Here is a 23,195-nt window from a genome sequence, read left to right as displayed (position 1 = left end):
CGTTAAACCTAAATTACCATAGCCCCAAATTGACATACCATGGACCATCTCTCCCAACCCCCCTTATCCGCATCCAGCGCCAAATAGAATCCTTTGTTGCCGTCTCCGCCGGTTGTAACACCCTAATATGCAAATCCTTATGCTCGAGTCATAAGTCAATGATACTACGATGGTATGACACTCAGGTGGATTTTTAATATATAGATATAGGTAATTTCGAAAGGAATATTAATCGAGAAGCCTAAAAAGAGTAGAAATAAAATCGCGAAGACGTACCACTCACGTTTCGACAACAAAAAGATAAACAGTGAAGCCGAAAGCGATATACGAACAAGGCATAAAGGAGATTAAGAGATAGATAACAGATATATATATATATATATATATATATATATATATATATATAACATAAGTAAATAGCCACTAGTCGCGACCCGTGAAGTTTAGGCCGGCTAGAGTACAGTATGAAAGTAGTTGACAACAGTATATCCTAATCTCTCCCAAAGGAAACACGAGAGCCTCTATAGGCCAGTTTAAAAGAGTACAATACATAATATAATCTTTTTGAAACAAAGGTGGAGAGATTCTAAGCAAAACACAAAGTAGAGAAAATAAAGATCTTCGCCGTCTCTCAGACGACCCACAACTCACTTCTGAGCACCTGGACCTGTATCTGAAAAACAAGAGATATATACGGAATGAAAACCCCGGGCCCATGGGTTTCCAGTACAGTAAAAGTGCCAAATAAATACAATGCACTGCAATAAAAACTCTTTAAGCATCCTAAACTCCTTTTCACCAAGTATCCAGCCTAGATTATCACTAATCCATGAATAGGCAACTGTCCTAAGGGGATACTAAATCTAGTTCATATCTCATATGATTCCCAACTCGCTGACTCTCCCACGAATCGGATTCAGAATCATAAACAAAACCATCATCAGTCGTCCTGTCTCAGCAATTCTATATCAATACATCATACCCTCACCTGGAGCTAGTGAAATCACATCACTGCGTCTACCCAGGGAGCTCAAATCATCTCATCCAATGGTCATCATCATCATGCAATCGCATCATCAATTCATCTCATCAAGAACAGCCCTCAACCTCTACCGACACCAACATGAGGGGTCTCTCAGTTGTACAAACACAAGCAATACAGGCAAGTAATACACAATTAAGGTACAAATAGAACAAGTAGCACATAATCAAGTAACATAGCATATATAATGTAGAAATCCAAAACAAGTAGGCAAACCCAAACAATTCAAACATATGCAAATGATGAGTGCCTGCCCTATGGCTGATGATATCATCTGTCGGTTATCAAGCCAACCCGACGTGTCCGGTAGCTAACCCGGGCACAGTCTCTCTGTTGCGCAATAATATCATTAGAGGGAATATGTGCCCTATCACCATTAGAGGGTATATGCGCCCTGTCACCATTATAGGGTATCTGCGCCCTGTCGCCATTAGAGGGTATCAGTGCCCTGTCACCCTTACAACCAGAGAGAAAACACAAGCATACTTACATTCAACATTTTCCATCATTATTCATTTATCATATTCGTTCATTTATCATATATGCATTTATACTCAGCCATAATCCATAATGGCTTTGCCGTAACCCGGCAATAACTCAGCAATCCGGCTCACAGTTCAATCCAGAACTAGCCAATTATCAATAAATATAGCCCTTCGGCTCATGGCATACACGGTACTTCCACCGTCATCCTCCATATCTCATATAATCATCTTTGATCATCGTTGATCATAACTTTTTCCCTTGCTTCATTCGCAAGTTACCACATCCCCTAGCTCCTTTCTCTTTGCTAGGCATATCGTAATGATTTAATACATAAGGGGTGAGATCAGAGGCTTAGAAGTATGAGGTTTGGCTTTTAAAACTCAAAAATAAACTTTGGCATGAAAACAGGGCCACGCGTACGCGTCCTCCACGCACATGCGTGGATGACCACAAAGCTCATCGACGCGTCTGCGTCATACACGCGGACGCGCGGATTGAAATACAGCCAGACGATGCGTACGCGTCAGCCACGGGTACGCGTGGTGCATTTGCGCCCCAGGCACAAAACTGGCACAACTCTGGCACAACTCTCGGGAAAATGGCTGGGCATTGGGTGCAACGCATCGACGCGCACGCGCACACCACGCGCACGCGTGGATGGTGCCTTCTTGAAGAACGACGCATACGCGCCAAGTATGCCTACGCGTGGAGGGTCATTCTGCTAAAAATTTTCTAAGTTAAAAGCTGTAGAATTCACAGATTCAACCCCCAATCTTCTGACGGACATAACTTTCTCATTTTAAATCGTTTTTCGCCCGTTCTTCGAACGGCATGGACATCCCGGATCCAATTTCACTTCTAAACAAGTTTGGCACAAAAGGAAAATCCGCAGTCCAAGTTATGTCCCGTCAAAGTATGCCCAAAAACCATATTTTTACACAAGACCACAAAGTGCCATTTTCAAAACAAGCCATTTTCAACCCTTTTCAAAATCAACCAAAGCATGCCAATTTCAACCCCTTTTGAAATCAATCAAAATATACCAAAACTAACATCAAGCCTCCTCAACTCATACATTAACACTTTACCACAATTCACAAAACCGCCATATAGCCGTTTTTACCCATTTCAAACAAATGGCTAAATTGCAAACACATTAACATGTCATACATCCTTCCTCATCCTAATTTCCAACAATACTATTTTCAATCACTCATCATTATACATAATCAATATCATACTCACTATCACGTGGTTTCACCCACTAATCAACCTTAATCATTCCTCAAGCATATATCACAACATACATATCTCTCATGCATCACCATACCATCAAGGCATCATTAATCATAATCACATATATGACCACATAATATATCTCAACCAAAACTAAACATACCTCATCTACATAATTTCACCCAAAATTACCAAATTCCACACTTCAACTCCTCAAACCTTATTATTCAATAACCAACCCAATTATTCATATATTCATTATCTAAAATTCATCCAATCACTTGTGTCATCATACAATGCACACATCAACTTACCTTCCTTACCTCTTTCCAGCCTCCGGCCCAAAATTCACGGCCTCCGGCCCAATTCATAATTTAAAAGCATAAACCACAAATCAATACTCATTACCCAATACATACAATTCTCAATACACCAAGCATACAAGGCCACACAATTCTCAACCCGATCATTAATTCACATTACATACCAACTATGCATATTAGCACCAACCATTTACACAATCCAAACTTAATCCTAGGGGCATCTAGCCTAGGAATTCTCATCACACCACACGGTACTTAAATGAAACTTAAACCGTACCTCTTGTAGCCAAACCAATTGAGCCCCTTCTATGAAAGTCTCCACCAACCCTTAGCTCCAAGCCTCACCAAAGCTCCACAAGCAACACCAACCTCCCAATTGTGTATCAAAATCACCAAGTACACTAATATAACCAATATCACATACATACATCAACCTAGGGCTCATAAATATGATAAATCACAAGGGTTGGAGGGTTTCTTACCTTAACCCACTGAATTTTGTGATGAATATCACCCATGGCTCATACTAGAGCACTCCTAAACAACCAAAATCATAAGGTTTCCTCAAAACCCAAACCAAATTCGAATTTGAAGAGAAAAATGAAAACTGGGCAGAGGACAGTGGATTTCTCACCACAAAACTTAGATATAATTGTAGAGAATGAAAAGAGCGACACGTGGCCGTAAACGGCTCATCAATCAGAGCTCCGTAGCTCAAGTTATGGTGGTTTGAAGATCAAAGAGAGTTAGGTTTTCTCTCTTCCCTCCTCTCTTCTCAATTCAGCGCCCCAACCCTTCCTTTTAGGGTAGAATGAGCTGAAATGCTCATAACTAATGTTTATATATATTGGGTCTTGGGCCCACTTAGGCCCGGTTTACTTATTTTTGTCCGTTAGCCCAATTTTGGGCCAAAACCTTGAAGATTAGTGTTACAAATCGCATTTTAAATATTTCTACATTCCCTAATTAAAATTCCTCCTTTCTTAACCTTATTTACTTATAATCAATTTTTTCAACTGTAGTACCAGACAGATCTCAGCCGGTACTGCCGGTCAAAATTCCACTGCGCGTTTTTATGCAGAAAACTATGTTTTCCGACTCGGAAAAAATCACTGAATCCAAATATCATATTTAAATGATCAAATTCCAATTGCCAAATCTTCCAACCATATTCGCTCCTATTTAATTTACTATTTAATTAATTTCCGTTAGACCGGGTATTACATTCTACCCCCTAACAGAAATTTTCGCCCTCGAAAATTCCATCCATCACTGCGAGTACGCGAGCATAGTCTGCCTTTATATCCAACGCATAACATTTCCAAGGTCCTTTTACTCTGCGCGCTTCCGTTGCCGCGCTCTGATTTCTCTATCTCCGAGGGTCTCGTTCAAAACGCCAACCAACAGCCTCGTTTCTTACTTTTATCGTCTCATCAACTCACACCCTATTAAATCTCAAATCATGTCATCAATAAGATTGCCATCATCGTTAATCATAGCCATCATCCCACATCACTATAATCAATCAAAGATCATCACCACACCTTAATCATACTCCATCACTATCCTCTCTCTCTGCCAAGCTAATTCCTCTAATCACAGTTCAACTCTAAGCATAACCTCCAAACTTACTTTCTTATTCTCAAACCCTTGAAGTTCTACATGACTTGCTGTTATGAAGTCTCTGACTTGTCAATCAAAAACCCCTTTCATTTCTAGAAATCAAATGAGTTTGAAATAACAATTTAACAAAATCATGAGAATCCGCTTTCCTTTAATAATCTATAAAAGCATTCGAGACACATCTCTTTTATTAGAGTTACTCATATCAAAAATCATCTTCAAAACCATAACTAACACTCTTTCAAATTCTTGGGAAAAAAAATTTTCAACAGTACCTCCCCAAAAATTGGAGTTTACCACCTGTCACGAGTTCCCTCAAACCAATCTCAGTACTGCATCAACATTTCAATTTAATGGTTTTCACATTCGTCTTTCAAAACTAACCATTATAAATCTCAATCTAAATCCAAGGTCACTATGACCAATCATCATAGTACTCATCTCTCAAACACAACAACTTGCACCCTCTCACCATCTAAATCCAATTATGCATCAATGATAATTTTCTCATCCGCTTTAGAACCATCAAAGCTCGCAGCCGCAATCAATTCCAACTATTTGGGGATCATTACTTGCAGTAACCCGCTTAACCCTTCTAGTATTCAAACTTAAGATATTATAGTAAACTTTTACAGCTCCTATTCGTAGCTATCCTGTGTTACTGCTTCCGCAAGTTTCTGCTGCTTTATTCTGATCTCTCGTCTAGTACTAGCTCTATCACTTACTTCCTCAAGTACTCAGCCAAAACTACATACCAACTTAATCATACTTTTAACACGTTACTGATCTTTCACTTACCAATTCCCAAACCGTCAGATTTATCGGTATCACCCGTTGTTTTAGTGAACACACAACCTTGTTGTTGTCCCTTGGTAGTATTCCGGTTGACCTTCTTAGGACGTTTCCAGGACACGTGTCCAACTCCTCTATAACCATGGTAAAGTCCCAATCCATCTCGACACGGATTTACCAGATTATGGCTTTCACATCTCCCACAAGTCATCCCACTCTGAGGTTGCTTTCCATTAAAGGCCTACCTAATCATTATGCTCACCAAACCTTCTATTAAGATAACTTAGGGTTATTTAGAACAGATCATAATTTTTCATTCGACCATGTATTATGAGTGAATACCAGCCTTCAGCATTGTCTAAAGTGGTAAAGAATTAAGTTATCAGTTTGCTTATTACCTCAGGTACGAGAATCAGACCTGGCAGCCTCCCGGTCCTTTCGGTGTGGGCAATCTCTGACCAAATGTCCTAGCTTTCCGCAATTGTAACACAAACCCGAACCATAACGACACGGTCTATTTGGGTGATGACCTCCACATCTCTGACAGCTCAAAACATCCGAAGCAGCCACTATCTGTTTTCTCCTACCTTTTCCTTGGGAATTCTTATTTGTCGCAAGGTCATTTCGCCCTTGGGAAAACGTTGTGGGTATCCTCTTCTCTTAAACTCTTGACCCCTTGTTGGGTATTCTTGATTGTGCTCCCTGCGGTGGGACTCCCGACGGTCATTCTTCACCTCAACAGCCTTCCTCACACATTCTTCAGCAATACGGCTCTTGTTCACAAGTTCGGAGAAGACCCTAATCTCCATCGGTCCAACGGAGCTCAGGATTTCACTTCGAAGTCCTCCCTCATACTTAATACACTTCCATTCCTCGAAGTCTCCCGGGGTTCCTTACACATACGAGAAAACCTGAATAACTCCTCAAATTTATCCGTATACTGAGATACGGACATTGTACCCTGCTTCAGCTGCAGTAATTCAAGTTCCTTGGCCGTTCTAGCAGAATTCGGGAAGTACTTCTTATAAAATTTCACTCAGAAGGCACCCCAGGTGATAGGATCATTCCTTTGCTGCAAGAGACGTCGAGCCCCTTGCCACCAATGCGATGCTTCCCCCTTGAGCAGATAGGTAGCAAATTCAACACACTGCTCTTCAGGCACCAACTGCGCTTGCAGTGCTCGCTCCATGGCCTAAAACCAGGTGTCAGCTTCAGTCGGATTAGTGGTTCCCTTGAACTTAGGTGGATTAACCTTTAAGAAAGTTGCCAGTGTCATCAGGCCCTGAGCTCCACTTCCGCCATTGCCATTATTACTTATCTGTTGCCCAAGAGCTCCGCAGTGGCCTGCATAGCAACAGTCATATTCTCCAACGCCGCCATAAGGTTTACCGGGTTATTCGGGTTGATTTCCGGTTCCTGAGTACTAGTACGATCTCTCTCACGTCCCCGACCGGATCCACGAGGTGCCATCTGGTTCCTATGCACACCAAACAATCGATATCAAGTTGATCAGTCTCAATATCGGAAGTATAGTGCTTCAAAGTACCAAAGGTACACTCATAGACTTCATGCTAGATGTATCGGTTAGATACCCTAACTAGCACAGGCACAGACTCAGAGTATGCACTTAAGCAAAAGCAGTTCCATCCATCAGGCTCACGAGGACGAACTGCTTTGATACCATAATGTAACACCCTAATATGCAAATCCTTATGCTCGAGTCATAAGTCAATGATACTACGGTGGTACGACACTCAGGTGGATTTTTAATATATAGATATAGGAAATTTCGAAAGGAATATTAATCAAGAAGCCTGAAAAGAGTAGAAATAAAATCGCGAAGACGTACCACTCACGTTTCGACAACAAAAAGATAAACAGTGAAGCCGAAAGCGATATACGAACAAGGCATAAAGGAGATTAAGAGATAGATAACAGATATATATATATATATATATAACATAAGTAAATAGCCACTAGTCGCGACCCATGAAGTTTAAGCCGGCTAGGGTAGAGTATGAAAGTAGTTGACAACAGTATATCCTAATCTCTCCCAAAGGAAACACGAGAGCCTCTATAGGCCAGTTTAAAAGAGTACAATACATAATATAATCTTTTCGAAACAAAGGTGGAGAGATTCTAAGCAAAACACAAAGTAGAGAAAATAAAGATCTTCGCCGTCTCTCAGACGACCCACAACTCACTTCTGAGCACCTGAACCTGTATCTGAAAAACAAGAGATATATACGGAATGAGAACCCCGGGCCCATGGGTTCCCAGTACAGTAAAAGTGCCAAATAAATACAATGCACTGCAATAAAAACTCATTAAGCATCCTAAACTCCTTTTCACCAAGTATCCAGCCTAGATTATCACTAATCCATGAATAGGCAACTGTCGTAAGGGGATACTAAATCTAGTTCATATCTCATATGATTCCCAACTCGCTGACTCTCCCACGAATCGGATTCAGAATCATAAACAAAACCATCATCAGTCATCCTGTCTCAGCAATTCTATATCAATACATCATACCCTCACCTGGAGCTAGTGAAATCACATCACTGCGTCTACCCAGGGAGCTCAAATCATCTCATCCAATGGTCATCATCATCATGCAATCGCATCATCAATTCATCTCATCAAGAACAGCCCTCAACCTCTACCGACACCAACATGAGGGGTCTCTCAGTTGTACATACACAAGCAATACAGGCAAGTAATACACAATTAAGGTACAAATAGAACAAGTAACACATAATCAGGTAACATAGCATATATAATGTAGAAATCCAAAACAAATAGGCAAACCCAAACAATTCAAACATATGCAAATGATGAGTGCCTGCCCTATGGCTGATGATATCATCTGTCGGTTATCAAGCCAACCCGACATGTCCGGTAGCTAACCCGGGCACAGTCTCTCTGTTGCGCAATAATATCATTAGAGGGAATATGTGCCCTATCACCATTAGAGGGTATCTGCGCCCTGTCGCCATTAGAGGGTATCTGCGCCCTGTCGCCATTAGAGGGTATCGGTGCCCTGTCACCCTTACAACCAGAGAGAAAACACAAGCATACTTACATTCAACATTTTCGATCATTATTCATTTATCATATTCATTCATTTATCATATATGCATTTATACTCAGCCATAATCCATAATGGCTTTGGCGTAACCCGGCAATAACTCAGCCATCCGGCTCACAGTTCAATCCAGAACTAGCCAATTATCAATAAATATAGCCCTTCGGCTCATGGCATACACGGTACTTCTACCGTCACCCTCCATATCTCATATAATCATCCTTGATCATCGTTGATCATAAATTTTCCCCTTGCTTCATTCGCAAGTTACCACATCCTCTAGCTCATTTCTCTTTGCTAGGCATATCGTAATGATTTAATACATAAGGGGTGAGATCGGAGGCTTAGAAGTATGAGGTTTGGCTTTTAAAACTCAAAAATTAACTTTGGCATGAAAATAGGGCCACGCGCACGCATGGATGGCCACAAAGCTCATCGACGCGTATGCGTCATACACGCGGACGCGCGGATTGAAACATAGCCAGACGACGCGTACGCGTCAGCCACGCGTACGCGTGGGTGCATTTGCGCCCCAGGCACAAAACTGGTACAACTCTGGCACAACTCTCGGGAAAATGGCTGGGCATTGGGTGTAACGTATCGACGCGCACGTGCACACCACGCGCACGCGTGGATGGTGCCTTCTTGAAGAACGACGCGTACGCGCCAAGTGCGCCTACGCGTGGAGGGTCATTCTGCTAAAAATTTTCTAAGTTAAAAGCTGTAGAATTCACAGATTCAACCCCCAATCTTCCGACGGACATAACTTTCTCATTTTAAATCGTTTTTCGCCCGTTCTTCGAACGGCATGGACATCCCGGATCCAATTTCACTTCTAAATAAGTTTGGCACAAAAAGAAAATCCGCAGTCCAAGTTATATCCCGTCAAAGTATGCCCAAAAACCATGTTTTCACACAAGACCACAAAGTGCCATTTTCAAAACAAGCCATTTTCAACCCTTTTCAAAATCAACCAAAGCATGCCAATTTCAACCCCTTTTGAAATCAATCAAAATATACCAAAACCAACATCAAGCCTCCTCAACTCATACATTAACACTTTACCACAATTCACAAAACCTCCATATAGCCGTTTTTACCCATTTCAAACAAATGGCTAAATTGCAAACACATTAACATGTCATACATCCTTCCTCATCCTAATTTCCAACAATACTATTTTCAATCACTCATCATTATACATAATCAATATCATACTCACTATCACGTGGTTTCACCCACTAATCAACCTTAATCATTCCTCAAGCATATATCACAACATACATATCTCTCATGCATCACCATACCATCAAGGCATCATTAATCATAATCACATATATGACCACATAATATATCTCAACCAAAACTAAACATACCTCATCTACATAATTTCACCCAAAATTACCAAATTCCACACTTCAACTCCTCAAACCTTATTATTCAATAACCAACCCAATTATTCATATATTCATTATCTAAAATTCATCCAATCACTTGTGTCATCATACAATGCATACATCAACTTACCTTCCTTACCTCTTTCCGGCCTCCGGCCCAAAATTCACGGCCTCCGGCCCAATTCATAATTTAAAAGCATAAACCACAAATCAATACTCATTACCCAATACATACAATTCTCAATACACCAAGCATACAAGGCCACACAATTCTCAACCCGATCATTAATTCACATTACATACCAACTATGCATATTAGCACCAACCATTTACACAATCCAAACTTAATCCTAGGGGCATCTAGCCTAGGAATTCTCATCACACCACACGGTACTTAAATGAAACTTAAATTGTACCTCTTGTAGCCAAACCAATTGAGCCCCTTCTATGGAAGTCTCCACCAACCCTTAGCTCCAAGCCTCACCAAAGCTCCACAAGCAACACCAACCTCCCAATTGTGTATCAAAATCACCAAGTACACTAACATAACCAATATCACATACATACATCAACCTAGGGATCATAAATATGATAAATCACAAGGATTTGAGGGTTTCTTACCTTAACCCACTGAAGTTTGTGATGAATATCACCTATGGCTCATACTAGAGCACTCCTAAATAACCAAAATCATAAGATTTTCTCAAAACCCAAACCAAATTCGAATTTGAAGAGGAAAATGAAAACTGGGCAGAGGACAGTAGATTACTCACCACAAAACTTAGATATAATTGTAGAGGATGAAAAGAGCGACGCGTGGCCACAAACAGCTCGTCAATCGGAGCTCCGTAGCTCAAGTTATGGTGGTTTGAAGATCAAAGAGAGTTAGGTTTTCTCTCTTCCCTCCTCTCTTCTCAATTCAGCGCCTCAACCCTTCCTTTTAGGGTAGAATGAGTTGAAATGCTCATAACTAATGTTTATATATATTGGGTCTTGGGCCCACTTAGGCCCGGTTTACTTATTTTTGTCCGTTAGCCCAATTTTGGGCCAAAACCTTTAAGATTAGTGCTCCAAATCGCATTTTAAATATTTCTACATTCCCTAATTAAAAATCCTCCTTTCTTAACCTTATTTACTTATAATCAATTTTCTCAACTGCAGTACCACACAGATCTCATCCAGTACTGCCGGTCAAAATTCCACTGCGCGTTTTTACGCAGAAAACTATGTTTTCCGACTCGAAAAAATTCACTGAATCCAAATATCATATTTAAATGATCAAATTCCAATTACCAAATCTTCCAACCATATTCGCTCCTATTTAATTTACTATTTAATTAATTTCTGTTAGACCGGGTATTACACCGGTCTTTGCTGTCAAGGAGAAAGTCAACGCCGGCGGACTACCAGACTAGAACTTCGAGAGTACGGTCCGATAGTCACCGTGAAGGTGCTTGGTCTATTGCATGTGCTCATCGGAGGTGCCTCAAAGACGCATCTGGCTGTCCGGCCTTATACAAGACGTAGCAACCCAGCACGAACTTTCCCCAAGCCGCGGCTGAATTGGTAGGGCTGTGTGGGTTCGCTAGAAATCCCGTGGCTTTCTAGATTCGCTCCTGCCACCAAGCGCCACTCGTTCACTGGTGGACGAGCCTGAGTAGAAGCGTGTCTTCCCTTGGGCACCACTGTGACACTACGAGGTTAGTGGGTATTTGAGATTTAAATTAAGTGCTTGTATAGGTTTCTAATTTTTAGAATTACATTTTTGGAATTGAGAAGGATTAAACATGTGTCTGTGTCTGTTGGCTGTGAAAGAATTTGGGTATTGGTAAATGAAGTGGTTTTTTTTTTAAGATCTTGTTCCTGTACCAAGGTGGCTTCTTATGCTGTGTTGTATCAGTACTTTGACAACAATGGTGTTATCAGTTATTCAATTTTTTTTTGTTGTGGTTATTTGTAGTTTATTCCGTATGTCTATGTTGTGTTATTTGTAGACAGAAAACATTATTTGGTGTAGTGCCGCTGTGGTCACCCTTGTTGACAAAGTTGTTGTCGTTGTCAGACTTTTTAGTACCTTTTCCTTATTTTTGAGATTTAAAATTGTTTAAGGTACTTTAGTAATATAATTTATTTATGATAAAAGCATGTGATAATATAATTTATTAAATCTAACATAATTTAGTAATATAATTTATTCAGATGTGTCTTATTCCTTTTAGAAATTTGGTGAGCAATAGTATTCCATGGATAACTTACTGTTTGTATTGTTGTGGTTCAATATGTGTCTATGTTGAATTAGAAAACAGAGAAGCTGAAACGTGGTGTTAGTCTAATGCGCTAATGTTTTTTTTTTTTAAATTTGCATTGCTTATTGTGTCTTGTGAAATTTCTTATGACATAAAACATGAAGTTCGGTTTTAAAATGGTGTATATTTTGGGGCATATTTGGTCTTTTTGAGGTGTGCATTTCCGTACTCAAGTTGGACATGTTATTTTATAAGTAGGCTAAATAATTGTTGTACTCGTTTTTTGTTTTTAAAAATGCAATGAGATCCATGTGTTTTTTATTAAATGGTTGGTTGTTTCTTGATCCACCGAGCTACAGTGGTGCAAATTGGTTATATAATTGGTGTGACCTCTGTTAACAGGTAGCTTTTATGGAAATGTTTATATTATCTTTTGAATACCGAATTGAATTTGTAATTTTTGGGTCTATTAATTTTCGTTTCAGAGTACAAGAAGTTAACCTCAGATGTGTCTTGTTCATTTTAGCAATATTCTCTAATTTTTTTTCGATTTAATTTGCTTAATGTGACTTTTTCATAGTAACTTAATGTGTCTTGTGGTGAATTTTCTTGTGATACACATAGCAATAAATTCAGTTGAGAATGACTGTATATTTTGAGCAATGCATTGAGATCCATGTGTTTTTTATTAGATATTTGGTTGTTTCTTGATCCACCGAGATACAGTGGTGCAAATTGGTTATATAATTAGTGTGGCCTGTGTTAACATGAAGCTTTTATGGAAATATTTAGATGACCTTTTTATTTACCAAACTGAATTTATAATTTGTGGGTCTACTGATGAGCGGATAATTTATACGCTTTTTGGCATTGTTTTTATATAATTTTCAGTATGATTTGATTAGTTTTTAGTATATTTTTATTAGTTTTTAAATAAAATTCACATTTATGGACTTTACTATGAGTTTGTGTGTTTTTCTGTGATTTCAGGTATTTTCTGGCTGAAATTGAGGGACTTGAGCAAAAATCAGATTCAGATGTTGAAGAAGGACTGCAGATGCTGTTGGATTCTGACCTCCCTGCACTCAAAATGGATTTTATGGAGCTACAGAACTCCAAATGATGTGCTCTCAATTGCGTTGGAAAGTATACATCCATGGCTTTCCAGCAATATATAATAGTCCATACTTTGTCCGAGTTTAGATGACGCAAACTGGCGTTCAACGCCAGCTCCTTGCCCTATTCTGGTGTCAAACGCCAGAAACAGATTGCAAAGTGGAGTTAAATGCCAGAAACAGGCTATAAACTGGCGTTTAACTCCAAGAAAGACCTCTCCATGTGAAAGCTTCAATGCTCAGCCCAAGCACACATCAAGTGGGCCCCGGAAGTGGATTTCTGCATCATTTACTTATCTCTGTAACCCTAGTAACCAGTTTAGCATAAATAGCACTTTTTACTATTGTATTTAGGATCTTTTGGAACATATTTGGACGTGTAGTTCTGAGATCATGGAGGCTGGCCTCTCGACCATGCCTGGACCTTGTTCTTATGTATTTTCAACGGTAGAGTTTTTACACACCATAGATTAAGGTGTGGAGCTCTGCTGTTCCTCATGAATTAATGCAAAGTACTATTATTTTTCTATTCAACTCAAGCCAATTTCTTATCTAAGATATACAGTTGTTCTTCAACCTGAGGAAGGTGATGATCCGTGACATTCATCATCATTCTCACCCATGAACGCGTGCCTGACAACCACCTACGTTCTACTTGCAATCGCTTAAGTGCATATCTCTTAGCCTTCTGGTTCATGACGCATGGTTGCCTCGCCTGACAACCGAGCCTTCCATCCCATGAGATCAGAGTCTTCGTGGTATAGGCTAGAATTATTGGTAGCCATTCTTGAGATCCGAAAAGTCTAAACCTTGTCTGTGGTATTTCGAGTAGGATCTGGGAAGGGATGGCTGTGACGAGCTTCAAACTCGCGAGTGCTGGGCGTAGTGATAGACGCAAAAGGATGACTGAATCCTATTCCAGTATGATCGAGAACCGACAGATGAATAGCCGTGCGGTGACAGCGCATTTTGGACCATTTTCACTGAGAGGACGGGATGTAGCCATTGACAACGGTGATGCCCTGCATAAGCTTGCCATGGAAGGGAGTAGGAATGATTGAATGAAGACAGCAGGAAAGCAGAGGTTCAGAAAGAACGAAAGCATCTCTATACGCTTATCTGAAATTATCACCAATGAATTACATAAGTATCTCTATCCTAGTTTATATTTTAATTATGATTTAATTATCAATTCTCTATAACTATTTGAATCCGCCTGACTGAGATTTACAAGGTGACCATAGCTTGCTTCAAGCCGACAATCTCCGTGGGATCGACCCTTACTCACGTAAGGTTTATTACTTGGACGACCCAGTGCACTTGCTGGTTAGTTGTGCGAAGTTGTGACAAAGTGTGATTCACGTTTGAGAGCACCAAGTCTTTGGCGCCATTGTTGATGATCACAATTTTGTGCACCAAGTTTTTGGCGCCGTTGCCGAGGATTGTTCGAGTTTGGACAACTGACGGTTCATCTTGTTGCTCAGATTAGGTAAATTTATCTTAATTTTAAGCTTTTTGTTTTTATTATTCTTAATTTCGAAAAAAATAAAATAAAAATAAATATTTTCAAAAGTATATTTTTCTTCAGAATTTTTAAGAATGAATTCTAGTATTTCATGATGATTTGTTGAATCCTGGCTAGCTATAAGCCATGTCTAATCTTTTGGACTGGGATTTCAACTTATCATCACAAGAGCTTGTTGATCTTCACCCATTTGGCAGTTACACACATAGTTGTTGTATACATGGGAGGTAGGCAATATCTGATGAAGCTTGGCAGGCCATTGGCCATGTCTAGTATTTTGGACCGGAGCTTTCACTGAAAGCTTGGCTGGCCAGTGAGCCATGTCTAATTCCTGGACTGGCGCTTTAGACTAACATTGCAAGATTCCTGGAATTCTTATTGAAAATTTTGAAATCCTTATTTTCTTTTTCAAAATTAATTTTTGAAAAAAAAATATACCAAAATTTTTTTAATAAAATCATAAAAAAATCCAAAAAATAATTTGATGTTTCTTGCTTGAATCTAGTGTCAAGTCATAAGTTTGGTGTGGTTTGCATGTTTATCTCTTTCTTGCATTTTTCAAAAATTCATGCATTGCATTCTTCATGATCTTCAAGTTGTTCTTGCTAAGTCTTCTTGTTTGATCTTTGCATTTTCATGTTTTGTGTCTTTTCTTGTTTCTCATATGCATTCTTGCATTCTTAGTGTCTAAAAATTAAAAATTTCTAAGTTTGGTGTCTTGCATGTTTTTCTTTTCTTAAAAATTTTCAAAAATAAGTTCTTGGTGTTCATCTTGACATTCAAAGTGTTCTTGGTGTTCATCTTGACATTCATAAGTGTTCTTGCATGCATCATGTGTTTTGATTCATAATTTTCATGTTTTGAGTCTTTTTATTGTTTTTCTCTTTCTTCATTAAAAAATTCAAAAATAAAAAAATATCTTTCCCTTATTCTCTCATAAATTTTCAAAAATTTGGTTTGATTTAGTCAAAAAGTTTTTAAATTTAATTGTTTCTTATGAGTCAAATCAAATTTTCAATTTAAAATCCTATCTTTTTCAAATATTTTTCAAAAATCAAATCTTTTTCATTTTTTTCTTTCATATTTTCGAAAATTTCAAATTGATTTTCAAAAATCTTTTTCTTATTTTGTTTCATAATTTCAAAATCTTTACTAACAATTAATGTGATTGATTCAAAAAAGTTTGTTACTTGCCTATTAAGAAAGGTTCAATCTTTAAATTTTAAAATCATATCTATTTGTTTCTTGTTAGTCAAGTAATCAACTTTAATTTTCAAAATCAAATCTTTTTTAAATTTCTTTTTAAATTCTTTTTCAAAATAAGTTTCAATCACATCTTTTTCAAAATCAATTTTAAAATTTCTTCTAACTTCTTATCTTTTCAAAAATTGATTTTCAAATCTTTTTCAATTAACCACTTAACTTTTTGTTTGATTCTTATCTTTTTTAAAACTACCTAACTAACTCTCCCTCTCTAATTTTCGAAAATCCCTTCCCTCTTTTTCAAAATTCCTTTTTAATTAACTATTTGTTTTAAATGTTAATTTGATTTAATTTTATTTTCCTTTCTTAATTTTCGAATTTTAATTTTTAATTTTAAATTAAAAACAAAAATATTTTTCTTTTCTTTTCAATTAATTTCAAAAATTCCATCCCTCATCCCCTTCTATTTATTTATTTATTTACTAACACTTCTCTTCACTCAAGAATTCGAACCCACTCTTCTCCTTTGTGTTTGGATTCTTATCTTTTCATTCTTCTATTCTTTTCTTCTTCTACTCACTTAAAGGAATCTCTATACTGTGACATAGAGGATTCCATATTTTCTTTTCTGTTTTCTTCTTTTTCATATGAGCAGGAACAAGGATAAGAACATTCTTGTTGAAGTTGATCCTAAACCTGAAAGGACTCTGAAGAGGAAGCTAAGGGAAGCTAAAGCACAACTCTCTGGAGAAAATCTGATAGGAATTTTCGAAAAAGAAGAAGATATGGCCGAAAATAAGCTTCGAAAATCCGAAGATATGATTTTACTGCACCAAATTCCAATTTACATGGAAGAGGCATCTCAATCCCTGCCATTAGAGCAAACAATTTTGAGCTAAAGCCTCAATTAGTTTCTCTGATGCAATAGAACTGCAAGTTTCATGGACTTCCATCTGAAGATCTTTTTCAGTTCTTAACTGAATTCTTGCAAATCTGTGATACTGTTAAGACCAATCGGGTTGATCCCGAGGTCTACAGGCTTATGCTTTTCCCGTTTGCTGTAAGAGACAGAGCTAGAATATGATTGGACTCTCAACGTAAGGATAGCCTGAACTCTTGGGATAAGCTGGTCACGACTTTCTTAGCCAAGTTCTTTCCTCCTCAAAAGCTTAGTAAGCTTAGAGTGGATGTTCAAACCTTCAGACAGAAAGAAGGTGAATCCCTCTATGAAGCTTGGGAGAGATATAAGCAACTGACCAAAAAGTGTCCTTCTGACATGCTTTCAGAATGAACCATCATGGATATATTCTATGATGGTCTGTCTGAATTATCAAAGATGTCATTGGACCATTCTGCAGGTGGATCCATTCACCTAAAGAAAATGCCTGCGAAAGCTCAGGAACTCATTGACATGGTTGCAAATAACCAGTTCATGTACACTTCTGAAAGGAATCCTGTGAGTAATGGGACGCCTCAGAGGAAGGGAGTTCTTGAAATTGATGCTCTGAATGCCATATTGGCTCAGAACAAAATATTGACTCAGCAAGTCAATATGATTTCTTAGAGTCTGAATGGAGTGCAAGCTGCATCCAACAGTACTCAAGAGGCATCTTCTGAAGAAGAAGCTTATGATCCTGAGAACCCTGCAATAGCAGAGGTGAATTACATGGGGGAACTCTATGGAAATACCTATAATCCCTCATGGAGAAATCATCCAAATTTCTCATGGAAGGATCAACAAAAGCCTCAACAAGGCTTTAATAATGGTGGAAAAAACAGGTTTAGCAATAGCAAACCTTTTCCATCATCCACTCAGCAACAGACAGAGAATTCTGAGCAGAATCCATCTAGCTTAGCAAATATAGTCTCTGATCTATCTAAGGCCACTTTAAGTTTTATGAATGAAACAAGGTCCTCCATTAGAAATTTGGAGGCACAAGTGGACCAGCTGAGTAAAAGAGTCACTGAAACCCCTCCTAGTACTCTCCCAAGCAATACAGAAGAGAATCCAAAAAGAGAGTGCAAGGCCATTACCTTGTTTGGTGTGGCCGAACCCAAAGAGGAGGAGGAGGACGTGAATCCTAGTGAGGAAGACCTCATGGGACGTTCAATGACCAATAAGGAGTATCCCTTTAAGGAACCAAAGGAATCTGAGGCTCATCTAGAGACCATAGAGATTCCATTAAACCTCCTTCTGCCCTTCATGAGCTCTGATGAGTATTCTTCTTCTGAAGAAGATGAAGACATTGTTGAAGAGCAAGTTGCTAAGTACCTTGGTGTAATTATGAAGTTAAATGCCAAATTATTTGGTAATGAGACTTGTGAAGATGAACCTCCCTTGCTCACCAATGAACTGAATGCATTGGATAGGCAGAAATTACCTCAAAAGAAACAGGATCCTGGTAAATTCCTAATTCTCTGTAACATAGGCACCATGACCTTTGAGAAAGCTCTGTGTGACCTGGGGTCAGGAATAAACTTAATGCCACTCTCTGTAATGGAGAAACTTGGGATCTTTGAGGTGTAAGCTGCCAGAATCTCATTAGAGATGGCAGACAACTCAAGAAAAGAGGCTTATGGACTAGTAGAGCACGTGCTAGTAAAGGTTGAAGGCCTTTACATCCCTGCTGATTTCATAATCCTAGACACTGGGAAGGATGAGGATGAATCCATCATCCTTGGAAGACCCTTCCTAGCCACAGCAAAAGCTATGATTGATGTGGACAGAGGAGAGTTGGTCCTTCAACTGAATGAGAACTACCTTGTGTTTAAGACTCAAGGTTCTCCTTCTGTAACCATGGAGAGGAAGCATGAAAAGCTTCTCTCACTGCAGAGTCAACCAAAGCCCCCACAGTCAAACTCTAAGTTTGGTGTTGGGAGGCCACAACCAAACTCTAAGTTTGGTGTTGAACCCCTACATTTAAACTCTAAGTTTGGTGTTGGGAGGTTCCAACCTTGCTCTGATTATCTGTGAGGCTCCATGAGAGCTCACTGTCAAGCTATTGACATTAAAGAAGCGCTTGTTGGGAGGAAACTCAATGTTATTTAATCATATCTATTTTATTTTCTTTTTGTTATTTCGTGTTTTATTAGGTTGATGATCATGTGGAGTCACAAAAACTACTGAAAAAAAATCAAAAACAAAATGAAAAACAGCATTAAAAACAGCACACCGTGGAGGAGGAGCATTCTGGCGTTTAAACGCCAGAAACAAGCATCTGTTTGGCGTTTAACGCCAGAAACAAGCACCAAGCTGGCGTTTAACGCCAGGATTGCACAGCAAGGGCGTTTTACACGCCTAATTGGAACAGGGATGTTAAGTCCTTGGCCCCATTCGATCTGTAGACCCCACAGGATCCCTACCTACCCCACCTCTTCTTCTCTCCTCTTCACACCTTTCCATAACACTCTTCCCCAAAATAACCTTCACCAATCACCTCCATTACTCCTCCAAAACCATCATACAACCTACCTACACCCACCCACTCAAATTCAAACCAACCACACACCTCCATCTCTTCCATTTTCTTCTTCTTCTACTCACTTCTTTCTTCTTTTGCTCAAGGATGAGCAAAGCTTCTAAGTTTGGTGTGGTAAAAGCATTGCTTTTTGTTTTTCCATAACCATTTATGGCACCTAAGGCAAGAGAAACCTCTAGAAAGAGGAAAGGGAAGACAAAAGCTTCCACCTCCAAGTCATGGGAGATGGAGAGATTCATCTCAAGGGTCCATAGCTTAGTAGTAGAGCATTTGACTGCACAACAAGAGAGCCCACTCGTGGACCTCAACAAGAGCTATGAGGGAGGAGCAACAAAAATAAGGAAGAGACATAGAGGAGCTCAAGAGCACCATTGGTTCTTCAAGAAGAGGAAGATGCCACCCTCACTAAGGTGGACCCGTTCCTTAATCTCCTTGTTCTTATTTTCCTGTTTTTCGTTTACTATGCTTTATGTTTTATTTATGTTTGTGTCTTTACTATATGATCATTAGTGTTTAAATGTCTATGTCTTAAAGCTATGAATGTCCTATGAATCCATCACCTCTCTTAAATGAAAACTGTTTTAATTACAAAAGAACAAGAAGTACATGGTTTCGAATTCATCCTTGAAACTAGTTTAATTATTTTGATGTGGTGACAATACTTTTTGTTTTCTGAATGAATGCTTGAACAGTGCATATGTCTTTTGATATTGTGGTTTATGAATATTAAATATGTTGGCTCTTGAAAGAATGATGAAAAAGGAGAAATGTTATTTGATGATCTGAAAAATCATAAACTTGATTCTTGAAGCAAGAAAAAGCAGTGAATACAAAAGCTTGCAGAAAAAAAAAGAGAAAAGAAAAATGGCGAAAAAAAAAGAGAAAAAGCAAGCAGAAAAAGCCAAAAGCTCTTTAAACCAAAAGGCAAGAGCAAAAATCCAATAGCCCTTAAAACCAAAAGGCAAGGTTAATAAAAAGGATCCAAGGCTTTGAGCATCAGTGGATAGGAAGGCCTAAAGGAATAAAATCCTGGCCTAAGCGGCTAAACCAAGCTGTCCCTAACCATGTGCTTGTGGCGTGAAGGTGTCAAGTGAAAACTTGAGACTGAGCGGTTAAAGTCAAGGTCCAAAGCAAAAAAAGAGTGTGCTTAAGAACCCTGGACACCTCTAACTGGGGACTTTAGCAAAGCTGAGTCACAATCTGAAAAGGTTCACCCAGTTATGTGTCTGTGGCATTTATGTATCCGGTGGTAATACTGGAAAACAAAGTGCTTAGGGCCACGGCCAAGACTCATAAAGTAGCTGTGTTCAAGAATCAACATACTGAACTAGGAGAATCAATAACACTATATGAATTCTAAGTTCCTATAGATGCCAATCATTCTGAACTTCAAGGGATAAAGTGAGATGCCAAAACTATTCAAGAGGCAAAAAGCTACTAGTCCCGCTCATCTGATTGGAGCTAAGTTTCATTGATATTTTGGAAGTTATAGTAGAGGTAATGACCAATTTGGTACCTGAAAGATTCAAACGCTGACATTTTGGTACCCAACTATTGATATTGACAAAAAGGTATCTGAATGATTAAAAATTTTGCCAAGCGTGTCCAAGAGCTTGCCGGAACATAGCTCCGGTGAGTACGATGCTTACATGGAGGCCGTTTTTTGCTGACAAGGTTAGTGTTATATTAGATGGAATTTCTAATTTAAATTACGCTTATCCTACTTGGAAAATAAACTTAACCTAATTTGAACATTAGTTTTGACCCAAATTAATTTTGCCCTAAAACCCAATTTTGCTCTCTTTGCTCTCTCGTAGAGCACGATCCCAATCTGGAGGATGCAAGCAGCTAGGGTTCGTAGAAAAGGTGGAACCGTGAGAAAGCACTCATCCATTCAAGCCTTCGACGTTGATGGTGGTTCTGGAGTTGGTAGTAAAATCTACGATGGGTGTTGCTTTTGTCCCCTTCCGGTGGTTCCGTTGAAGTCGAAGACAAGTAGCAACCCTGATAGATGGTTTCTACGTTGCCCTCTGTGGAAGGTAAGGTTAAAATGTTGATGTATACGTGACGAAATGATGCATTCTTCCTGGGTTTCTTTTCTCCACTTTTTCAGATTTACTTTCCGATCTTCTCTGATTCATGAAATTTTTGTGCCATGCTAGAACACACAAAGACGTTGTGGGTATTTTCAATGGTTGGATGAAACTAAAGAGCAATGTGTGGAAGGAGAAGTTTTTTCAGAGAATAGCAACATGGTGGGCATAGCAGACCCAAAGAAGAAAAGTAGAATCAACCAGGAGGGTAGTGATGGCCGGGAAAGGGATAGGATGATGATGGTGCTTTCTGTGGTGAATGACATGAAGGAGCAGCTGAAGATGGTTGAGTTGTTGTTGATTGTTATCTGTATATTGTTTGGGTTTAGGCTGGTTTTGAGTCTGCTTTGTATGGCTAAGTAGGAAGACAATGGTCAAATTTAAGATTTTAGGAATGAAATTTTGTTTATTTGTAATGTTCTCCTAATTATAATTGAGATGAATTAATGGATGCACTCTTATTAGTCTTCTGTGACTGAGTTATTGCTGTTGAATTGTGAGCAAGCCATATATAAGATAGGTAAGCCATTGATGAAAAAATGGCATAAACAGAAGCTGTATAAAAACACCTGTCTCATAGCATGAAATCATAATCCATAAGTATCCAGAGTAACATACCTCAGACCCAAAATAACACAAGTTTTGCCCCAAAAAACCTAACATGGCATAATGACAGTTATGTTGATAACAAGTAATACTAAATCAGGTCCAACATGGAACTAAAAACTAAACATGCCATAATGGCATTTAGTTGCATAGTATCTACATCAGGTCCAACATGGAACTAAAAACAAAATGAAAATCCAAGAAAGTAAAGTCACTTCTTGATGCTTGCTGAAGGCTTTTTCTTCTTCAAGGATGGGGTGGGCATGAAGCTTGTGAACTTGCTCTGTGTGGCTGGGCTTGCTGCTGCCATGGTTTCCCTAGTCACAGTTGGTGGCCTAGAGGATGCTGAATTTTGGGCTTGCAGAGTGGGCCTAACCAAAGGACCTTGTGACATTGACCCAGGCCCAGTACTTGGTCCTGCAACATTGGTTGGTGTGGCTGGGATCTGACATTTAGAACCAGCAGCATGGCTGGCAACCCTAGTTTGAGGTGCTGTTGAGGTTGGGTTTCTTCCTCTTCGAGTGGTCCTGTCCCTGCCTCTTGTTGGTGGTATTGGTGGTGTTGGCTCTATTGGCCTTGAACTGGTTGCTGGTGTAGTGGCTGCATTAGGGGGTGCAGCAGTTGTTGTAGTAGACAAATCAGCCTCAGTGTTCTGTATCAGTTGGGTGATTAGTTTAAAAAGGGGCTTTCTCAGTTCCAGGTGCAACATTTTGGAAAGAACAAGGTTTGAATTAAAATACAAAAGTTTACCTCATCAGGTTGACTTTCTGGGTGGTTTTGAGTGAGGTTTTCCTCATCTGCAACATGTGCAGCATGTGCAGCCTCTATGGTCTCCTCCCAGTTAGCTTCTTGCTCTCTAGCTTCATCCTCATCAATTCCTTCTTCTTGAGCTGCTGCTCCATTTGATCTCTCAGGGCAAGTTCTACTATTATGTCCAACCT

At 39.1% G+C, this 23,195-nt stretch overlaps 1 non-coding gene across 1 annotated transcript; it reads right to left on the bottom strand.

The window, feature by feature from the left end:
• Positions 1-17,250: 17,250 nt before the first annotated feature.
• Positions 17,251-17,358, bottom strand: LOC112731163 (small nucleolar RNA R71). The gene has a single exon (XR_003166953.1). It is a non-coding gene; the product is annotated as a small nucleolar RNA R71 (small nucleolar RNA).
• Between the last annotated feature and the right edge of the window lie 5,837 nt (positions 17,359-23,195).

This window comes from Arachis hypogaea, chromosome 12 (assembly GCF_003086295.3).
Source record: "Arachis hypogaea cultivar Tifrunner chromosome 12, arahy.Tifrunner.gnm2.J5K5, whole genome shotgun sequence".
NCBI classification, from domain to species: Eukaryota; Viridiplantae; Streptophyta; class Magnoliopsida; order Fabales; family Fabaceae; genus Arachis; species Arachis hypogaea.
Note: the sequence above shows the minus strand (reverse complement) of the source record. Positions and strands in the feature narration are given on the sequence as shown.